This window comes from Scyliorhinus canicula, chromosome 13 (genome assembly GCF_902713615.1).
Source record: "Scyliorhinus canicula chromosome 13, sScyCan1.1, whole genome shotgun sequence".
In the NCBI taxonomy this organism is placed as follows: domain Eukaryota; kingdom Metazoa; phylum Chordata; class Chondrichthyes; order Carcharhiniformes; family Scyliorhinidae; genus Scyliorhinus; species Scyliorhinus canicula.
Genome location: NC_052158.1, coordinates 32,068,450 through 32,080,610, shown reverse-complemented (window position 1 = coordinate 32,080,610; position 12,161 = coordinate 32,068,450). Strand labels below are relative to the sequence as shown.

The window sequence follows — 12,161 nt, the reverse complement described above, 5'->3', positions numbered from 1 at the left end:
CTCAACACTGACCCTCCCTCCTGTGACCCTAATCTGAGGCTGCGTCTCACTAACAGTGAGAAATGGTCTTACCATAAATCATCGCCAGTGTCTCATTCATTCCGCTGTGTTCCACCCGACAGGAATACTCAGCCTGGTCCTCCGGATCAAACTCCACCCATTTCCGGATCTGGTAGGTACTGTCGTGATTGGGTAAGATTCCACTGGACAGGGTCTCATCAATCACCACTCCGTCTCTGCACAGATTCACCTCGATGGCTTGAGGGTAAAACCCGGTGATGACACAGGACAGCCGGTTAGAATCACCCAGACGGGTAAAGGACACGATGGGGGCAACTGAGAAGAAAGAGGAACCAGGACAGGAAACGCAAGATAGAGTATCCCAGACATCACCCCCTTCACCGACTCACAGTCCCCCCCTCACTCACCGACTCTCAGTCCCCCCCCCTCACTGACCGACTCTCAGTCCCCCCCTCACTCACCGGCTCTCAGTCCCCCCCTCACTCACCGACTCTCAGTCCCTCCCTCACTCACCAACTCTCAGTCCCCCCCTCACTCACCGACTCTCCGTCCCCCCCTCACTCACCGACTTTCAGTCCCCCCACTCTCTCACCGACTCTCAGTCCCCCCCTCACTCACCGACTCTCAGTCCCTCCCTCACTCACCGACTCTCAGTCCCCCCTCACTCACCGACTCTCAGTCCCTCCCTCACTCACCGACTCTGTCCCTCCCTCACTCACCGACTCTCAGTCCCCCCCCCACTCACCGACTCTCAGTCCCCCCCCTCACTCACCGACTCTCAGTCCCTCCCTCACTCACCGACTCTCAGTCCCCCACTCTCTCACCGACTCTCAGTCCCCCCTCATTCACCGACTCTCAGTCCCCCCCTCACTCACTAACTCTACTCCCTCCTGCCTCTCACTCACCGACTCTCAGTTCCCTCTGTCCATATTCCAGGTATTTCCTCAACCACTCGATACACTCCCCCTCCAGGTAGTGCTTCCATCGCTGGCTGTTGAAAGTATCCTGGTCCCAGCTGATTCGGGTGACCTCTCCCCAGAGGAACGGGGTCACCCACACCATGTTATCCATGTCAAGACTGAGGAAATCTCGTCCGTCCCATCCATATTGGTTGAATCCACTCGTGGTCCCATCATCCCTAAGGTCACAGCCATACATCAGCTGGTACGTGTGGATCCCTGACAATCAGAAACACAAACTCGCAGTCAGTGCCAGTCCCAATGGATGATACCATGCAACAAGCAGAAAACCGCAGCCTCTGGTCCCCAGATCCCACTCTGGTCCCGGTTCCTCCCCTTGAACCCTTTGAAGACAGAAAAATATCAAGTTATGGGATGGTGACGACTCACCTCCTGACTGGTTGGTGCGGTACATGAGCATTGGAATATGGGCTTTGAAATGCCGCTCCTGCTCCTGGACAAGGATTGTCTTCCGCTTCCAATTCTCAAGCCCCTCACTCTCCAGCATCTATTGTTCCCTGGGGATTAGTTCCTTCCGGTCGCTTTCGTACATAACATACTGGACATCATCCACATAACCAACAGCCACAAACTCCAGGAAACCGGGGATCGGGGTCATACCCGTGAGGAAATACCGGAGAGAGTGAGAGTCTGAAACGTAGTGAGAAACATCAGAATCTGAACCCCAAAACACCAACACTCACCTGGAGAGGCGTCAGGGTATGAACCCCAACACCCACACAGAGAGATATCAGGGACTGAACCCCAAAACACCAACACCCACACAGAGAGACATCAGGGACTGAACCCCAACATCCACACAGAGAGACATCAGGGACTGAACCTCAACACCCACACAGAGAGACATCAGGGTATGAACCCCAAAACACCAATATCCACACAGAGAGACATCAGGGACTGAACCTCAACACCCACACAGAGAGACATCAAGGACTGAACCCCAACATCCACACAGAGAGACATCAGGGACTGAACCCCAACATCCACACAGAGAGACATCAGGGTATGAACCCCAACATCCACACAGAGAGACATCAGCGTATGAACCCCAACACCCACACAGAGAGAGACATCAGGGTATGAACCCCAACACCCACACAGAGAGATACATCAGGGTATGAACCCCAACATCCACACAGAGAGACATCAGGGTATGAACCCCAACATCCACACAGAGAGAGACATCAGGATATGAACCCCAACATCCACACAGAGAGGCATCAGGGACTGAACCCCAACATCCACACAGAGAGACATCAGGGACTGAACCCCAACATCCACACAGAGAGACATCAGGGTATGAACCCCAACACCCACACAGAGAGATATCAGGGACTGAACCCCAAAACACCAACACCCACACAGAGAGATATCAGGGACTGAACCCCAACATCCACACAGAGAGACATCAGGGACTGAACCCCAACACCCACACAGAGAGACATCAGGGACTGAACCCCAACATCCACACAGAGAGATATCAGGGACTGAACCCCAAAACACCAACACCCACACAGAGAGACATCAGGGACTGAACCCCAAAACACCAACACCCACACAGAGAGACATCAGGGACTGAACCCCAACACCCACACAGAGAGATATCAGGGACTGAACCCCAAAACACCAACACCCACACAGAGAGACATCAGGGACTGAACCCCAACACCCACACAGAGAGATATCAGGGACTGAACCCCAAAACACCAACACCCACACAGAGAGACATCAGGGACTGAACCCCAACATCCACACAGAGAGACATCAGGGTATGAACCCCAAAACACCAATATCCACACAGAGAGACATCAGGGTATGAACCCCAGAACACCAACACCCACACGGAGAGAGACACATCAGGGCATGAACACAACTCAACAACCCAACATCTTAAAGAACGCACCCTCCAAGCCCCTGATCCACACCGTTGTCAGATGACCATGCAAGTTCCACGCCACTAATCTCTGGGAACATGTTCAAGTTTGACAAGTTGTTCAGCAGATTAGTTAACCATCAGCCTGAAAATCATATGCACAGCATTATCGCTCACAGCCCCTGTCCCGGGCATCACCACCACCAAAGCTGGGTATGCCCTGTCCAACTGGCAAATAGTGGAACAGTGCTATCCAGTCAGCTGGAGTTCCCCTGGGAATCCTCTTTATTTATTCTGAACTCCATGAAGTCTCCCGGCATCATGCCAAGCAGAAAACCAGGAAACCTCCAGTCGATTACTACCACCACCACTCCCAACAATATCAGCTGACGGATCATCTTTTTAAAAACATTATTTGTGGGATGTGGGCGCCGCTGGTGAGGCCAACATTTATTGCCCATCCCTAGGCCCTCTAGAAGGTGGTGGTGAGTTATCTTCTTGAAACGCTGCAGTCCTTCAGGTGTAGGTGTGCTGTTAGGGAGGGAGTTCCAGGAGTTTTCCCCAGTGACAGTGAAGGAACGGTGATATATTTCCAAGTCAGTATGGTGAGTGACTTGGAGGGGAACCTCCAGGTGGTGGGGTTCCCAGGAATATGTTGCTCCTGTCCTTCCAGATGGTAGTGCTCCTGGGTTTGGAAGATGCTGTCTAAGGAATCTTGGTGATTTACTGCAGTGCATCTTGTAGATGGTACGCATGGCTGCCACTGATCATTGGTGGTGGAGGGAGTGAATTTTTGTGGAAGGGGGAGCAATCAAGCGGGGCTGCTTTGTCCTGGATGGTGTCGAGCTTCTTGAGCGTTGTTGGAGCTGCACTCATCCAGGCAAGTGGAGAGCATTCCATCACACTCTTGACTTGTGCCTTGTGGACAGGCTTTGGGGGTCAGGAGGTGAGTCACTCGCCATAGGATTCCTAGCCTTTGACCTGCCCTCCGACATGCTAAATACCACTTTTAAGATGGAGCGTGTCAAATGCACACTTGGAGATTTCAATGTCCATCACCACTCATAACCGTGCCAGCCTTATCCTGCAGGCATAGCTGCTGGACTGGCTCGGTGGCAGGGGTAAGGGAGCCAACCAGAGGGAAAAATCTACTTGACCGCCATTCTCAACAAGCCAGCTGTGACAGACACATCGGTCTATGGCACTACTGGTAGGAGTGTGGTGAGTAAATGAGCCTGACTCCCCAAAGCCTACCCACAAGGCAAATCAGGTGTGTGATAGAGGAGAAAACTCTGCAAGGGGATGCTCAGAGACCTCTGTGAGGGGAAGCACACCAGGGTATGAGAGTGAGCACACAATCTGGGCCTCGTGGAGTGCAGTTGCGACTCACTTGCGATGGTGCGGGAGCTGCTCCATCCGAGTGCTTTATTACAAATGCCAGCTGTGACAGACACATCGGTCTATGGCCTTACTGGTAGGAGTGTGAACATTCTCTTCCGGGAAGGAGCTGGCCTGCAGCCAATGCACGCAGACTCTGGACTGTGACAGGGGATTGTCAGGAACCAACAACTAAATTGTAACGACCCCACCGAGCAGGAATCAGGCCCTGATACTCAGCTACCTGAAACTTTGTCTTTAAAACAAAAGTGACTGCACCTAGGCAGCCAGGCACTGTGGGGGATCCTGGGGCACGAGCTGGGCTGCTTAGACGCAAAGTTCATCATCAGCTTTTTAAGAGTTAGTTCAGGGAGTTTCAAACAGACATCACAGTAAGGGAGTGGCAGGACAGCAGGTACAAAGATTGGGACTAAACTTACAACCAAGGAGAGTGAGGAGATAATGTTCGGGGTCAGAGTGCAATGTGGGCAGGTTAGAACATGGAGACTGCATTACTGGACAACAAAAGTCTCTGAGGAAAAATTGATTCTCAGGCACATTTCCGCACTCACTCAGCGACCTTGCCGTTCCTCTCTGAATTAACTTGTTCATCACCCCATTCATAGCCATTTCCATTTTCTGAAGGAACCGAAGGAGTGGGGAGGCAGTGACATAGAGGTGTTGTCACTGGACTAATAATCCAGGGACACAGGCTAATGCTCTGGGGACCCAGACTCAAATCCCATCATGGCAAATGGTGACATTTGAATTCAATATATTAAAAGTATAATGATGACCATGAAACTATCTGGTTTGGGGAAGGAAGTCTGCCATCCTTACCTGGGGCGGGATTCTCCCCTACCCGGCGTGACGGGGGGTCCCGGCGTAGGGGAGTGGCGCCAACCACTCCGGGGTCGGACCTCCCCAAAGGTGGGGAATTCTCTGCACCTTTGGGGGCTAGCCCCGTGCCGGAGCGGTTGGCACCAGAAGACTGGCGCAAAAAACCGGCGCCCCCGGCAGCGGGGCTGGCCGAAAGGCTTTCGCCGGTCGGCACATGCGCCGGCAGTGATGTCAGCGGCCAGCTGCCGCTGGTGTCACCACCGGCGCATGCGTAATGTGGGTTTCTCTTCCACTTCCGCCATGGCGGAGGCCGTGGCGGCCGCGGAAGAGAAAGAGTGCACTCAGGGCACTGGCCCGGAGTCTGAGCGGGGGGTCCCGATCGCGGGCCAGGCCACCGTGGGGGCACCCCCCGGGGTCCGATCGCCCCCCGTCCCCCCCTAGGACCCCGGGGGCCCGGTCATGCCGCTGATCCCGCCGTTTCCAGAGGTGGTTCAAACCTCGGTGGCGGGAGAGGCCTCCCAGCGGCGGGACTTCGGCCCATCGCGGGCCGGAGAATCGCCGCAGGGGCCTCGCCGATCGGAGTGGCGTGATTCCCGCCACCGCCACTTCCCGGGTGGCGGAGAATCTCTGCCACGGCGGAGGCCGGATTTTCGGCGGCCCCAGGCGATTCTCCGATCCTGCTGGAGGTCGGAGAATTTCGCCCCTGGTCTGGCCGACATGTCCAGACGCACTGCAATGGGTCTCCGGACCTTCAGGAATAGGCAATAAATGCTGGGCCAGCCAGCGATACCCACATCCGTAAAAAAAGACACTTAAGGAGTGACACCCTGAATGTCGTAGTCAGAAGGGCGATACCCTGAGACACAGAACCCCAAGTTGTGATATCCTGAGGAGTGATGTGCTGAGATGCTCTAATGGAAGGGTAACTGAGATGACACCAACTGAAGCTACACCTGACAATTAACATCCTGAGGTGAAGTAGAAACGCACTCTAGAAAGATACTCTGAGGGACTCTGAGATGTGACGGTCTAAGACAGGGGTGGGCAAACTTTTCCGTGCAAGGGCCACATTCAGAAATTTGCAATTTTAAAGGGCCGCATAGTATAGAACATAGAACATAGAACAGTACAGCACAGAACAGGCCCTTCGGCCCTCGATGTTGTGCCGAGCAATGATCACCCTACTTAAACCCACGTAACCCGTATACCCGTAACCCAACAATCCCCCCATTAACCTTACACTACGGGCAATTTAGCATGGCCAATCCACCTAACCCGCACATCTTTGGACTGTGGGAGGAAACCGGAGCACCCGGAGGAAACCCACGCACACACGGGGAGGACGTGCAGACTCCACACAGACAGTGACCCAGCCGGGAATCGAACCTGGGACCCTGGAGCTGTGAAGCATTGATGCTAACCACCATGCTACCGTGAGGCCCCCCATGCTACCGTGAGGCCCCCAAGTCTTATTAAATATTTAACTTGAACTATTTTTGCTGCTGAGTGAGGTTAAGCTCCCAACAAACCATACCAATACTTATTTTAAGCACCCAAGTAACTTAGTAGTAAAACACTTGTCCCTTCTTTTTAGTAACACAACTGGTGGATTGTGACCAGTTGTGGGTTGCAAGAAGAGTTTACTTTTAGCACTCTATATTAAGCAAAATAATTAATATTTAAAATAGCCAAAATAAAAGGTTCTTAAAGAAAAAAAAGGCAACTAATTTTTATTAATTAATATTTTAAAGTAGAAACTTTACATGAAACACATTAGCGTGCGGCATATACCTCAGCGCTTCCCCCGGCGGCATCCTGCCTTTAGCCCTCTTTTTCTCTACTTTTCAAAAATGGCACTTCACCCGGTTATGATTCTGGGCGCCTCATATAGAAAATAGAACATAGAACAGTACAGCACAGAACAGGCCCTTCGGCCCTCGATGTTGTGCCGAGCAATGATCACCCTACTCAAGTCAACGTATCCACCCTATACCAGTAACCCAACAGCCACCCCCCCCATAAACCTTATTTTTTAAAATTAATTTATTTAAAAAAAATTTTTTTTTAATGACTTGATCTTGATGGGCCGCATAAAGACCTTTGGCGGGCCGTAGTTTGCCCACCCCTGGTATAAGAGATCTTGAAGTGTGACACTCTGAGGGACCCCAAAAGAACAGCACTTTAATGACCCTGAGTGAAATCTGAATCACCCTAAACTGATGCTTCAAGGCGTGACAGTCTCGGGCAGCATGGTGGGGCAGTGGATTAGCCCTGTTGCGTCACGGCGTCGAGGTCCTAGGTTCAATCCCGGCTTTGGGTCACTGACCGTGTGGAGTTTGCACATTCTCCTCGTGTTTGCGTGGGCTTCGCCCCCACAACCTAAAAGATGTGCAGGATAGGTGGATCGGCCATGCTAAATTGCCCCTTAATTGGAAAAATGAATTGGGTACTCTAAAATTTAAAAAAAAGGCGTGACAGTCTGATTTTCCCTGAGATGCGTCACTCTGAGTTTCAATATGTGGAGGGGTGACACATAGACGAGTGGCTTGGAGGAGCTCGATCCTGAGGTGGGATAACACCTGAGAAGAGACCCTCTGAGGAGAAGTATTTTGAAACACCCTGAGTTGTGACACTGAGGCATCTTGAGGGGTGATGCTCTGAGGAGTGGCATTCCTGAGGAGTGACAGGGCAGCACGGTGGTGCAATGGTTAGCACTGCAGTCTCACGGTGCCGAGGGTCAGGAGATAGCATTCAGGGTCAGAGTTCAACATGATGGCTTTGAACATGGGAGACTGTATGACAGAGCAATCAAATCTCCTTGCTCCTCCCGCCTTCCTGAGCTCAGAACCCATTCGCCCAGTTGCCCCGTGAATTATCATGGAAAGAATTTGCCTGTCATCGCCAGAATTCGCCCCATTCCCAGTCCTTTTCATATTCCGAGGGACCCTGAGGAGCTGAAAGACCGGTGTGGGTGGCGTGCGTTCCGGCTCGTGGACACCGACACCGGCGGGACGGTCTACACCTGAACCGTGCTGGGACCAGTGTTCTTGCAAGTCACGTAACGAGGGAAGTAGAGAGGCTTTGAGTAGTGGAGGCAAGGGAACAGATTTGAGAAGATACGATTAATCACACTGACTGGAGGCAAGGCAAAACAGGAATGTATTATCAGGGGAAGTGTAAAACAGACTAAGACAGGAGGGGATAGAGAGTACACATATAATAAATCAATAGACGAGAATAGAGGTTTTAAAAAGAATAAAAAGATAAAGCTAAAGGTTCTGCATTATAACCCCCCTGAGGTCTGTAATAGCTGATCTACCTGCGGGACCCATGCAGCATGTGCTCCCTTGGTAGAGGGGGGCGGAAGCCAACCACCTGGGGATGGTTAAGGTAGGGGACAAGAGCAGGCCCAACGTGGGGCCTGATATAGAACCATAGAATTTGCAGTGCAGAAGGAGGCCATTCAGCCCATGGAGTCTGCACCGTACCAGCCTCCCCGGACAGGCGCCGGAATGTGGCGACTAGGGGCTTTTCACAGTAACTTCATTGAAGCCTACTCGTGACAATAAGCGATTTTCATTTTTCATTGGAAAGGGCACCCATTCAAGCCCACAGCAGCCTATCCCCATAACCCAGTAACCCCATCCCTAGCCTCCCAACAGGATCTGCACTGGGAGTGAGATGCTATGTAAAGTATAACATGTATATATGTAAATAAATTCACTTCGTTATGACAATTTTCTTCTGAGTTATTATGATCTGTAACTGAATCACAAAGCTTTCAAAACAAGGCAGTTGAAAGCGCAAATAGAAATAAACAAGTACGATTTGTCAGCGATTGGAGAGACATGGACATGGATTGGGACCTGAATATTAAAGGGGAGAGGGCATTAAGGAAGGACAGGAAGTGAGGAAAAGGTGAAGGGGTGACTGCTGGTTAATGATGCTGTTGGCACAATAGAGAGGGGTGATCTAATCGCGGGAAACCAGGATGTGAAAATGGTTTGGATAGAGATGAGATAAGATCAAGTCAAGAATTCACTAGTATTAGCCACATCTCAAACAACGACGAATCAGACTAAAGAAGAGGGATAGAGCACTTGGTTGCATGGTGTACCGAAAACAACCTCTCTCTAAATGCTGGAAAGACCAAGGAACTGATCATCGACTTCAGGAAGCGCAGCATGACACACACCCCCATCCACATCAATGGCTCCGAAGCAGAGATGGTCGATAGCTCTAGGTTCCTGGGGGTCCCCATCACCAACAGTCTGTCCTGGTCCATTCACGTTGATGAAACAGTCAAGAAAGCCCCACAACGTCTCTACTTCTTATGGAAGATAAAGAAATTCAGCATGTCTGCATCGACTCTCACAAACATCTACAGATGTGCCATCGAGAACATCCTATCCGGTTACATTATAGCCTGGTATGGCAACTGCTCGGCCCAAGACCGCAAGAAACTGCAGAGTGTGGTGAACTCAGCCCAACGCATCACACAAGCTTGCCATCCTCCCATTTATTTGGTATACACCTCCGACGGCCTCAGGAACGCAGACAGCATTGTCTGAGATCTCTCATACCCATGCTTTGCTCTCTTCCAGACCGTTCCATCAGGCAGAAAATACAGAAGTCTGAAGACCCGCACATCCAGACATAGGAACAGCTTCTTCCCCACAGCTACTAGACTCCTCAATGACTCTCCCTTCGACTGATCTGTTCCCTGTAATGTTGCCAACTTAATGGAATACTATTCCACCAGCGTCACCAATAATGTTGCTCTTTAGAGTCGCCAATATGATACTGAGGCTCTTTTTATGACATGATGTTATGTCCCAACAGCATCGCCAATATTGTGGGTGTTTCTGTTTCTCTTACTGAACCACAAGGCTTTCCCGCGTATCAGTCAAATAACCACACAACCAGTCAGTCAGTTCAAGTTCAAAGATGGTTTATTTCCACACATGGGTTACTTCGACATGTAAGCACAATATACTACAAGTTATACTACACCTATCAACTACAATAACCTGTCATTAACTTCAGGGCGACCGGCTCTGTGCAGATGGATAAGCCCTTTATCTTGATCAGGCCGGGTACAAAATGAACTGAACACATGGCTGTGTCCCGTTTTATCCCTCTGGGATTTTGCGCTCTTTAGTGCGGTCCTTAATCTTGGACCCAATAATTTGACAGGCTTCGGTCACTGCCTTCAATTTTGGCCAATAAAGGGGCAGGTGCCTTGTGGCTGGGCTGGTCCTTAGCAGTCATTGACCTTGGCGGTTGGGCTCTCTGAGTTAAGGGACTGGCGCCGATCAGTCTGTGTCGGTTTCTTGAGTGCAGTCCTATTGTTCTGGGGAAATGGGCCATTATAATGCAAACGAGAGGGGGTTTCGATCAGGTCTAGCTACCTGCGTTTCAAATACACAAAAGCTCTGTATCTGTCTGTCCTGGGTTGGCTGCAATTCCCATGGTCCTTTGCAGGTGGCCATCTGTAGCCACCTGGGGTGGCCACTGCCCAACACAAAATGGAAGATTGCAAGGAATGCAGGGAAAATGGACATGTTGGAAAGCAAGCAGCTTGCAAGGCGATTGTATATTGGGACGACTGCAGAAACCAGTTTTGACTATTGCAGACACCAGACAGCACTGTGAAAAGAAACCAGTTAACATACTAATGAGGCAATACCGGGCGAGTCCCAGATACAATGGACACAAGTTATGCACAAATCGATACATTCTATGGAAGGCCAGACCCTGTGGCGCCAGAGAAGCCCAAAACAATAGGTCCCAAGAACCGCCCCAGTGACCGAGGAACTGCCCTATGATTGGGGGGTTCAAACGTATCGATTGGGAAGAGACCCAATCGATTCCAAGCAGGTAAGGGAGTCCGCCCAAAGGGGCGCGGACCCCCTGGGACCTATAAAAGAAAGGTCCCACACATGGTTCAGTCTCCTGTCTCCTGGCTCCTGTCTCCTACTCCAGCCGTCGAGCAGCAGCCACCAACAAGTAAGTGCCTAACGACGACCGCTACCAGAAATAGGCACTCCTGACACCCTTTTCAATTGATAACAATCTGAAGTCTGCAGACCAGAGCAGAGCAAGAGGCCTTGTTCCCTGACCCAGCAGTTCCTTCGAGATAAGTATTAGTTGTTTAGCGGTAGGAGTAAGTTTAATCCTTTAGCGTGTGCATGGGTAGTTATTATAATTGTATTATAATAAACTCTAGTTGTTTGGACTTACTAATTGGTGTACGGTTTTATTGCTTTGAACTTCACCTTGAAGCTTGTGGCGGTGTCTTAACGGCACCTGGCGACTCCAGAGCTTAGAACAAGAAACAGAGCCAAATTGAGTGTTAAGCACAGATGTCTACAGGAAGAACACTATTCACAACGCCCTATGCTGCTCTTGTTTGACCTTGTTCCGCACTGTAACCAACCACTATTTGTTGATGCACCACTGTCAATGTATTCTGTCAATTATTCTTTTTTGTCTATATATAGGCTGGAAAGATTAATTGGGCAAAGGTAGCCCAGATGAGATGTACATTAAATAGTTCCAGGATAGTTTCTTCGAGCAGCATGTTCTGGAGCCAACCAGACAGCAGGATTAATTAATGATGTCATGGATGAAGGTGCCCTAGGTAGCAGCGACCATAGGATTATTGAATTTTACATTTAATTTGAGGGATAGATGAGCGCTCCAATACTATGGGTTGAATTTTAAGGAAGGCGAGTGGTTGGCACTTGCCGTCCTGAGAGTTGGTGCATAACACGCTACTGCCAAATCTCAGAGGCCCACCACCATTTAGCTCTCACTTGAGCGTTGATTGGCAGTGGTTGGGACTTCCGTCCACCCTTGGATCCGATTGGTCGTCAGTTCTTCAACCTGTCCAGGCATAACACTGCAGTGGCCAGAAGGGGTATTGCAGCACTCTGCCTGGAACATAGTGATGGGCCTGATCTCAAGGGAAGTCCCAGGGGTGGGAGGGTAGGGGACACCTGGCGGGTGAAGGCTAGGTTGGCGAGGAGGGAGAGGCAGAGATCCAAGGTCATGAAGGGGAAGGACAT

General features: G+C 50.7%; 1 protein-coding gene and 1 pseudogene across 1 annotated transcript in view; one reads left to right on the top strand and one right to left on the bottom strand.

Annotated features, from left to right (window-relative positions):
• Positions 1 to 12,161, top strand: part of LOC119976321 (netrin-G1-like) — a 266,704-nt gene that overhangs the window by 28,816 nt on the left and 225,727 nt on the right. The gene's annotated exons all lie outside the window — the stretch shown is intronic.
• The window catches only part of LOC119975540, a 106,502-nt pseudogene that overhangs the window by 12,056 nt on the left and 82,285 nt on the right, over positions 1 to 12,161 (bottom strand).